Genomic DNA, 10,339 nt, shown 5'->3' on the forward strand with positions numbered 1-10,339 from the left:
AGTCTGTCTTTGACGTTAGATTAGGACTGCAGCTTAATATGAAATGGCATTCATGGAAATAGAGGGAGAATGGGCAGGGGTTTGTTATTGTGGGTGTAGTGAATTACCTTGTTTCCTGCCATTTTTGGCTTCTACTAAATTGCGAAATTTAGTGTGTTCATTAAACCCATATTGGATAGGTGTTACACAGGAAAAAGTAATTTAGCAGTCTATTTGAAAGGTGCATTAAGGCAGTTAGTATTTTTCCAACCCTTTTATTAAAAGGTGTATTAAGCTCTATAATTTAACAAATTGTTGCAGATAGCTGGATTATCTATCAGCATGTTCTTCCAAATGTCTTTTTTTTTTTTTTTTTATTTCCTCTAGCAAATGTTCAGATAACCACATCTGTGGTTGTGTGGCTGGGCTCTGATTTCCAACCACTGAAGTGTTGCAGACACTTTGGCTCTACATGAAACCGTTACATGACAATTAAAATGGGTGATTGTCCTCCAACAGCCTGTCAGGTGCATTTAACCCAACCACAAAGGGCTCTTATGTTCACTCAAGAGGGCGCAGATGACCTTCAGCAGACACCTTATCTCTCAAGACTGGTTTCTAATATTATATCAAGCTGATGATAGCCCTGCGTCCTTCGTGAGCTGGGGAAAAATGGGGAAATCACATGATGCATCAGGAAAATATTGACCACATTCTGGTTTGTCTTACGTTTCATTGTTACTTACTGTAGACCACAAAGACACAAAGTGACACCATGCTATAATGCAGTTTCTTCAAGCTTTTAATTGTGAAATCACAATTTTAAATGATAAAAATTAAACTATGGTAATTTTTAATGAGCATAAATTATATTTCATGCTGGAAGAAAACTGATTACAAGATTTCATAACCATATCAGCACACCTAATATGGTTCAGTGTTCGAGGTTTTACTGACACCGTAACAAAGCCTCCTTTAATACTTTACAGTGCTATGAAAAATGTTTGCCCTCTTCCTGGGCAAACATTTTTTCAGTTATTTTTGCATATTTGTTACACAAATTATCAAACAAAATTTAAAATTACAATAGAGTGATAGTCTGGAGCTGCTTTGATCCTGAAGGAGAATGTCTGGTCATCAGTTTGTGCCCTAAAGTGCAAGCACACCTGGGTTTATGCAGCAGGACAAAGATCCAAAACACACCGGTAAACTCACCTCTGCTCAAAAAACCAAAATGAAGGTTTTGGAGTGGCCTAGTCAAAGTCTAGCCCTAAAACTGAGATGCTTTGGTGTGACCTTTTTCGAGGTTCACGCTCGAAAACCCTTCAATGGGCTGAATCAAAAAAAAAATTGTCAGTAGGTCAGAATTCTTCCACAGTGATGTGAAAGGCTCATTGTCAGTTATCACAAATGCTTGATTGCAGTTTTTGCTGCCAAGAGAGGCACAAGCAGTTATTAGGTTTATGGGGCAATTACTTTTTGGCATGGGTGAGGTAGCTTTGGATAGGTCTTTCCCCTTAATCAATGAAACCATCATTTCAAAATAGCATTTTGCATTCACTCTAGTTATCTTTGTCTAATATTACAATTTATTTGATGATCTCAAACATGTGAAAAACATGCAAAAAAAAATATGGATGGAGGAAAGTACTTTTTCATAGCACTATGCCACCAGTGAGGTTAAAAAGTATTTTATTTTGTAACTTTTCTAAAATATCATTCATACATTTAATTTAATAAAGAAATGTAATCCAATTTTATAATTTTAGAGACCAGTTTAAGGTCTCTAAATATTTTTAAATGATTTAAATAAAGATTTGGACTGCACTGTATTTAACCTAATCTCCAGCGCAAAGCTTATGAGCCAAAATGGAATGTCAAACCAAATATCTGTGACCCCCCCCCTTGTCATGCCCAGAGATTTTTAATTTACTACAGTCCAGCTCCCAGAGGAGTGCCCCTGTCCCCTGTCAGCCCTGTAAAAGAGATGGATAGCTGTGAGTGTGACACCTAGCAGTGGGTTACATGGCCTTAAGCTTTATCGCCTAATTACGCTCTAATGTAACTACAATGCTCTTGAGAAGATGTTGTCTCGCCCACCAAAGTTCCTTTAAAAGCCTCCCTGGGGCAGGGGCAGATAGGAGCGAGGCAGGCCACAGCCATGCCCGAGTGAAAGGGTTGGGTTTCGTTCCCCCGAAGTTTGGATGAAGTGGACACAGCATGCTAAATCTGGGGAGGACAAGACCATGATCTTTACTTTGGAGACTGTAGAAACTGAAAGAAATTATATCAGTGTAACAAACTTGTATAAAAACTCAATTGATGCTGTTTTAAATTACTGAGCCACTAATGTGTTAATCACACTACCACATCTTATTAGGTTTTACATTTAGACTAACTTCACTATAAAGGGCATCGCATAATAAATGTATTTCTGTGTTTTACACAAACAGCGTAAACAAACTTAAGCATTAATATGTGGAACGTTCGGCTACCAGGTTATCAGTTACACTTGTGTGTATCTTCCATCAATGTAAACTGTCCAAGGCCTCATAAATGGACCATTTGACCACTTATTCTTTAGAAGAGTGGTTAGCAGATGCAGATGGCACATTCAGTGGCAGAAAGTAGCTGTGACTTTTTCATAAAGTAATAAAATGCAGATTTTTTTATAGTTACCTTTGTCAAATATGAACATTTATTTGAAGATTTAAAACATTTAAGTGTGAGAAATATGGAAAAAACTAAGAAATTATGAAAGGGACAAATACTTTATCAAATGTCAAATATAAATCTGGTTTGTCCGGCATCTGGTTTTGAGCAAACACATTTACGTTTGGTGCTAATTAGCAAACGTTAGCATGCAATCAATGTAAATTGGGATACTGTTGTGCATAATAGCATTCCTGGTAATGTTTTATCACTAGCATGGTTTTGTATTTTGTCTGGCATGTTTTTAGCAATCTATGCCTAAATGAAAGTTCAATCTAAATAATTAAGGTTGGTGATTCAGTGGCAATGCTTTATTGCTCCTGATCATAAAGAACACCTTTTCCATGTACAGGGTGTCATATGTTACCATGACTGGGTTGTTACCCTCCAGGGCGTGAAACCACAAGCACTTAGACATAACTGATCTGTCCTGTAGAGAGACACCCAAGTTCTCTGTCTCACACAACAGACTCCAGAACCTGTTGCATTGTACAGATGATTTGCGGTCAGTTCTGGAGTGACAAGCAGTCTTACTTTAAATACAGGGAGGGCACATCCCCGGGGAACCTTTGAAAAACAGTAAGTAGGTATCCCCATTTAAACTGAAATCAGATTGCAGGTCTTTTCAGGCAAATCTCTTTGTGCACTCTCCATACCTATGAACTCTCTGTGCTGTTTAATGGGTTCATGGCCACAGGGCAGGGGTTACAGTTTGTCCTTCCTGCAATTAGCATTCACGGTTAGCTTAGCAGAACTAATGCACCAAATCTTTGAGGCTCAAGTTTCCTCTGTGCCTCTGGGTGAGTGTGGCCAAGATTTAACTTACTCCTTGTATCCATTTCAACCTGCTTTATTAGAGGTTATTGGCAAAATCCCTTGCAGAATACAATTTCAAGACAGCCATTATCAGACAATTAAGTGTTAGTGTCAAATAGAAGAAGGCACAGCTAAACTTGGGCTTACCATGCAATCATATACAGCATAGCTTAAGGTTAAATACTTGCATTTATATTAACACTCAGGTCACAATGGGTGAAAGGCAAAGCCACAGTAGCCAGTGGCCTTCATTTTCAGTTCAAATCAATATAGTCCATTTCCTTTTCACTATCAATCTATATTTGCTTCTTATTTATTTGTCCAAATCCTGCATTATAAGAAAATGAAAACCCTTAGGACTATTATTGCTTTTTGTGTTTGTATATGCCCTGTGACATTTGGGTCAAGACACTGATCACAGGAACATGTATACCAATGCTATTGTCATTGTGGGCCATGAGGATCTCATGGGTCTAGAGTAACATAACTACTTAAATGAAGCTGCTTGGAGCTGTTTTCTGGTGTTAGCTTTCTTTGTATTCAGTAATATTGACTAGTTTATACAAGGACCCGTGGACGTTTATGTAGGTTGACCATAGTATTGCTTAAAAACTACAAGTTATACTACGATATTTGGCAGTACTGATGCTAAATAGTATAATACTAATAATATGCACTCAAATGCCACTTTTTTAGTTACACCTGTTCAATTGTTCAACTGCTCATTATGTCAAAAATCTAATCAGCCAATCCCATGGCAATGACTCAGTGCATTAGGCATGCGAACATGGCCAAACAACCTGCTGAAGTTGAAAACAAGCATCATCAGGGAAAAACGATGATTTAAGAAACTTTGAACATGGCATGGTTGTTGGTGCCAGATGGCCTGGTCTGAGTATTTCAGAAACAGTTGATCTACTGAGATCTTTCCCCTAAACCATCTCCAGGGAATGCCTTGTTGATGCCAGAGGTTAGAGGTATGAAGTATGAAGAAGTATGCAGAAGAGCATCTCTGAACCCAAAGCATGTTATACCTTGAAGCAGCAACCAAATGGAAACCGAGGCTAAAATACACACGGGTTCATCAAATTGGACAACAGAACATTAGAAAAAAGTTCTGGTCGAATCATCTCGGAGTTATTTCTTAAACATGAAGAGAGAGCACCACCGAGATGTGGTGGAACGAAAGATTCGCATCACAGATGTGCAGCCAACAAACCTGCAGCAACTGTTGATGTGATCATACTGCAACATCCCAGATCCCAAGCAGTTCAGTGACAAAAACTGAAGGGAATTTGAACTGTTACTACAACATCTTTGTTTAAACACAACGACCTATTTTAAACATGTTCTTTGTCCAAAGTTAGCGTCGGTAATTGTTATAGAGAAATACATTTGATTGCCCCTCTGTTTAAGCTCCAACCTGTTACCTAAGCAAGGGGGGAAAAATCGATGTTATTGAATATAAAATACATTTGTCATTTTCTAAGTGCATTTTGTCTGAGTGATTAGTGATTGCGGTGCATTATGCTGCCTAATCAATGAGACAAAAAAGGAGATGCTTTCATAAACAGCTTTTGATTATTGGACATGATAAACTTTTCTGAATTCGGTGAAGTGAAACAGTATGTTGTCCCATCGACTCAAATACAGATTAAGCAAACTAATGTGAACACAGAGATCAATTCATTCATCCAATAATGTTTCTGTGTGTAGAACAGCAATGCACTGAGAAGTCTGGCTCTAATTCATCATTGTCCACACATTATATTATTATTGATGGCTCTTGCCGTGGGCAAGTGCATTTGTTTTTCAGATTTGTGACAGGCGGCAGAATGCTGGATGAAGGTTTATTCTGCAGCCGGGCCAGAAACATCGCACGCGTCTCTCTTATTTCTGTATTGATCGTCATGCCTCCCCATAATCTGGCACCTGACACATTTCACAACATTATGTGGAAGGGGTCAGAGGACAGTGCTAATGAAACTGCATGATGGATGCTGTTATCCGCAGCATTAACCCAGCATTTACTCACACATAACTGTGACTCTGAAGAGCCTGCTGGAATTGTCATAAATAATAAAGAGCTGAGGTGGTCCAGAGGTATGATTGTGACAAAATAAATAAATAAAATAAAGCATATTCAGCATAATAAAGCATATCAGTGTCGAAGTGGTTTACTTGTTTAGGTTACAGTTTTTCAGCAACGTTTAAATGTCCGTGTTTTAATGAAGTAGACTGACTTCCAAGACTAAAATCTCTTTTGTACCCAAATGTTTAAGATAAAAGAGCACAGTGAGCAGATTTGTGTGGAAGTCTTAGGAAGCAGAAAAAAACTTGGAAAAATCACATCGTGTGCGAGCACTGTGAGTGAAATCATAAGAGATCTGTAATACCGGGCGTGAAGTGAGCTGTATGACTGCGAACTCTCTGCTCTGCTCCTCTCCACCACATCCATCCTGCCAGGCTAATGTATCCCTCTCAATAGCCGGGGATAAGGGGAGAAAAGACTGCTTGTGTGAAGCACAAAAAGCCCCACCGTGGCCGCATTCGCAACAGTAATTGGCAAGGAAGCTTTATTTTATTCACTCCTGTATGTCTTTTGTTGTCCTGTAGGTTCGTTCAAGTGTGGTGCTTTTGAAAGTTGTTTCAAAACTGGCTAATTTCTGCAGCCTCCTGTCTCTTCCTGCCTGCGTTATTTATTTATTCATAAATACACAACTGTTTGATTATTTCCTCTTTTCTTTTCTTTTTTTTTCCGGACACTGAAATGTGTTAAAAACTAAACATTAAATTGAACATTTAATAGAATTTCGATGACACTTAATTTCGAACATCCGCAAGAGGCGGGAAAATGTTTAATCTCTTACGAGTCCTGCTGCTTTCACACTCTGAAAGCTTTATTGCTGTTCAGCAAAGTAGTGGTGACAGAATAGGGGTTGGTGGGCATTAGAGGGGCGGCTCGTCTCCTTTTATCATCACATTGTAGTAGTTGTATAAAAGCCTGTAAAATGTAGCTTGCAGTTGTATTTTCACCAAAATTACACTTTATGCTGCAGTAAAATGCATTCAAAGATTTTTCGCTGTGTTACACCAGTACATTATTCTCTTAAGCACTCTTAACCCTCTCATACATCAGTTTTATAAAAATACAGATGCCAAGAAAGTTCTCAGGGGGAATATCTACTATTTGCTTTTGCTGATATTTTTCAGGATTATTCCCAGCTCATGATTTTTTGATTTCCTCATGGATACTGTGCTATACGTGAGTATTTTAAGCATTTACTATTCACACATGCAATAAAATTACATCACAACACTTTAAAGTATAGCAGTGGTTTGCTTGTAAGCCTTTTTCAACCCTCTTGTCACCCACATCTCTGAGCTGTCAGTTCAATCAATGATTCATAACTGATTTACCTCTTTCGATTGTTTCTTTTTTAGTTTTGGGAAGCAGAATTTTGTTCCTTATTCATTTTTCTACATCTTCACAAATCCTGGCCCCATTATTTCTTTAGTATAAAGAGCGAAATATGTTTACTGGAGACTAAAATATGTATCCATTGATTTTTAGCTGCGTGAGTTTATGGATGGATGTAAGCTTTTTGGTCTGTAAGATCCATGACCAAAAAAATCTGGAATAACTGTTGGTACGAAAGTACCAACAGTGCGTTTTTCCTTCCCACTTTCACTTTTAAGTACTTCATCATAGAGCACTGTCTAATGGTTTCTAATTTTGGAGGGTCTTTCAATGTGCGACTGTTGTCACAACTTGGTGCTACACAAATAAAATTTAATTTAACTAAACTGGTACAAGGTTTTACTTATCTACTATGATATCTTAGTACTAGCACACAGTACTCTGTAATGTTTGTCCATTTCACACATTGGTAATGCTTTTGCAATAATTCGATTAATATTTGTAGGGTTTCTGATCAGTTTTGTTTTTGTGAAATTTCTCAAAATATATGGATTTATTCCCCCACCCCACCCATTTTCATAACACCTTTCCATGAACAGATTGAATTAGCTTTTACACTAATTACACTGAATTTAGCCAAATTCCATGTGGTTGATAACTCAAAAATGGACACATGCCAGATTTAAGTAAGAAAAACAGCATTTTCAAATTTGGGTGACCTGACCTGTTCTGGTGATTGTGTAAGATTTTGCCAGTTTTTTTGAGTTCAGGATACATTAAAGTGTCAAAACCAGGACCAAAATTGCCGCTGTAATTATAGGCAGATAAGAGATGCAGAGTAAAGTCGAGAATTGTTAACTGCTGAATACAAATTCACTGGCAATTTGAGGCATTTTGATGTTCAGAGTGTTTATGTTAGGGCACAACCAGAGCCAGGAGTTATTCCTACCCATTTCCCCACTTACAGTAAACCACAGGGTTATCACGTAGGGTTAGGCTCTGAGTACAACACAATTTCATCTCTAGGGCCCTCTACAGATGAAACAGGCTTGCATCTCAGAAAATATTACAGTTAAAAAGAGTGCATTGACCTGGGTCTGATCAGAACCTTTGAGCTAGTCGAGCTGAAGCAGCAACATCACAGAAGATGTGCCGCTCACATAATGGGGTCAAACTGTTTGTTGGATTTGCGCAGTGCTGACATTCTAGTGGGAAACTGCAGGTGAAAGGGAGTGCAGCAAACATTTTGGAGAGAAAAAACAGTTAAGTCCTCAAGTACTGACTGACCTATGTGAGTACAGTTACTGTGGTGTAGAAACACAATGGTTGCGGCTGAGACAGTGGCTCGTTCGCTGTTATTTGAGAGGGATTAGGCCTTCATCTCTAAGTTGCAAGAGTTCCATGTCTTGTACAAAGAAAATGTCAAACCAGCTACCTGACCTAGCCACCCTTGGGACCATATTGAATGACGAGAGGTCAAAGTTGGACACCTGTAGGTTCAAACGATAGGTTCAATTCATGAATGTTCTGGTTCAATGAGATGTTCAGAACACCCATCCGCAGGTTACCAGACATATTCGTACAGCTACAGCAAGGGACAGCTGTAAATTTACAGCTGATTATGTACTTCCAGATTCACCTAAACTCGATATCCTGGAGAATTTCCATTTTAACAGAACCCTCATTGATTCAGTTTTTTAGAGGAATTACAGCCTGGATCAGTTTACCTTGTTACATTGTCACACTATGTTCTGGTCTGATCTCCATGTCCATTTCCGCTCAGCCTCCCCTCCCAGTCACCACAGCGCTATCCAACAGACTTTTCTTTGTCCCTGTGGCCAGCCATCCATTCCTAATCTCCAGTCTTTTACTGTGCTGGAGACATGCTGCATGCTTTCAAAGAGCAGGGTAAGCTGTTGATGGATGCCCTCCATCTCACTAATAAGGCTTTGAAGAAACCTTGTGGCCCAGTAGTGACAAATGACTTTGTATATGGGGTTCACTATTACAGATACCTTATAGCTTTAGGGAAGCAATTAGGTACAATATTAAATATAAGTAAAAACATCTACCTAAAAACCCTACTTTTTATCCAAGTCTTTCAGCAAACCTCACTTTTACTTCTTAAATATTTGAAAAACAGTTTCAAATTATTTATGTTACGACTCCGTCATAGCAAAGTAACAACAGTGGTGACCAACAATCATGAAATAGGTTTAGACGACTGACTCAACCTCACATTTGTCTTCCTATCTTAATCCTGCCTATGACACCCATTTATCACACAATTATATACAGACAGTGAAACATATTGTCGTTAAAGGAAACAGAAAATGAATATAATATGAACAAAAATATAAAAACCCAAATTTTCACTATACAAATGTGATCCTTAATCAATGTTATTAAAAAACACTGTTTTTTATGTTTATCCGAGTCCTGATCAAATGTCACACCTCAAAGGTATCTTGAGCCCACAAAGGTCTGAACAAGCTATGATTCTAAATTCAGACATAATTGAACTAATTGTATCTGGAGCATTTGGTTTAAGAGATCAGGTAACTGTCATCTGAGAACAGTGAATTCATCATCATCTTCAAGAAACCACTTTGAAATATTTTGAGCTTTATGATATGGTAAGGCTGTTCGATATAGCGATATATATCGGATGACGATATAAAAACATCTATCGTTTCATTTTACGCTATCGTTTGTTTCGTGGTGTCGCAAAATAAACTGTTTACGGCAATATTTTTTCATCGTTTTGATGGTCACTGTAGTGGCTATATTAATTTCATAAAGTTCTCTCTTTCTCTTATATTTTATATAACCACACTACAGACGGACAAGCGCCTGTTTTTATGCGTTGTGGTTAGCAACAACGACGGTAACAGCATCACGTGTCCGCTTGTCTATGTTCCACATAAACCTTTCACAATAAAGCTGTTGAGACTTTTCAAAATAAACTGAATCACGTGAAAGAGCAGATTATTTAGGGATGAGAAGCAAAAAAGAGTCGCCAGGTGCTAAAAAATAAACCTTAGACTCAAACGTTAGAACAGGCTTTTCCCCGCAGCGCGCCGTGTAATAAATACTCACAAAGAAAACGGCGGCCTTTGCAACTTATGTCTAAAAATGTATAGTTTCATGCATCGGTTAAAACACTCGACTCCAGCTACATGACGCGCAGCAGGAAACACTTCCTGCAAGTCGAGCTGCCCGAGATTCACAGAATTTACAGAAAATGTTACATTTTTGTGATTTATATCGTTATCGGGACGATAGAATTCTTATATTGGGATATGAGATTTTGGTCATATTGCACAGCCCTATGATATGGTGCATTAATCTTCTGGAAGCAACAATTAGAAGATAAGTATGCTGTAGCATTTAAAAAATGCACAATTTGTA

This window comes from Haplochromis burtoni, unplaced genomic scaffold (genome assembly GCF_018398535.1).
Source record: "Haplochromis burtoni strain Fernald_Lab_line unplaced genomic scaffold, NCSU_Asbu1 Contig_37, whole genome shotgun sequence".
In the NCBI taxonomy this organism is placed as follows: Eukaryota; Metazoa; Chordata; class Actinopteri; order Cichliformes; family Cichlidae; genus Haplochromis; species Haplochromis burtoni.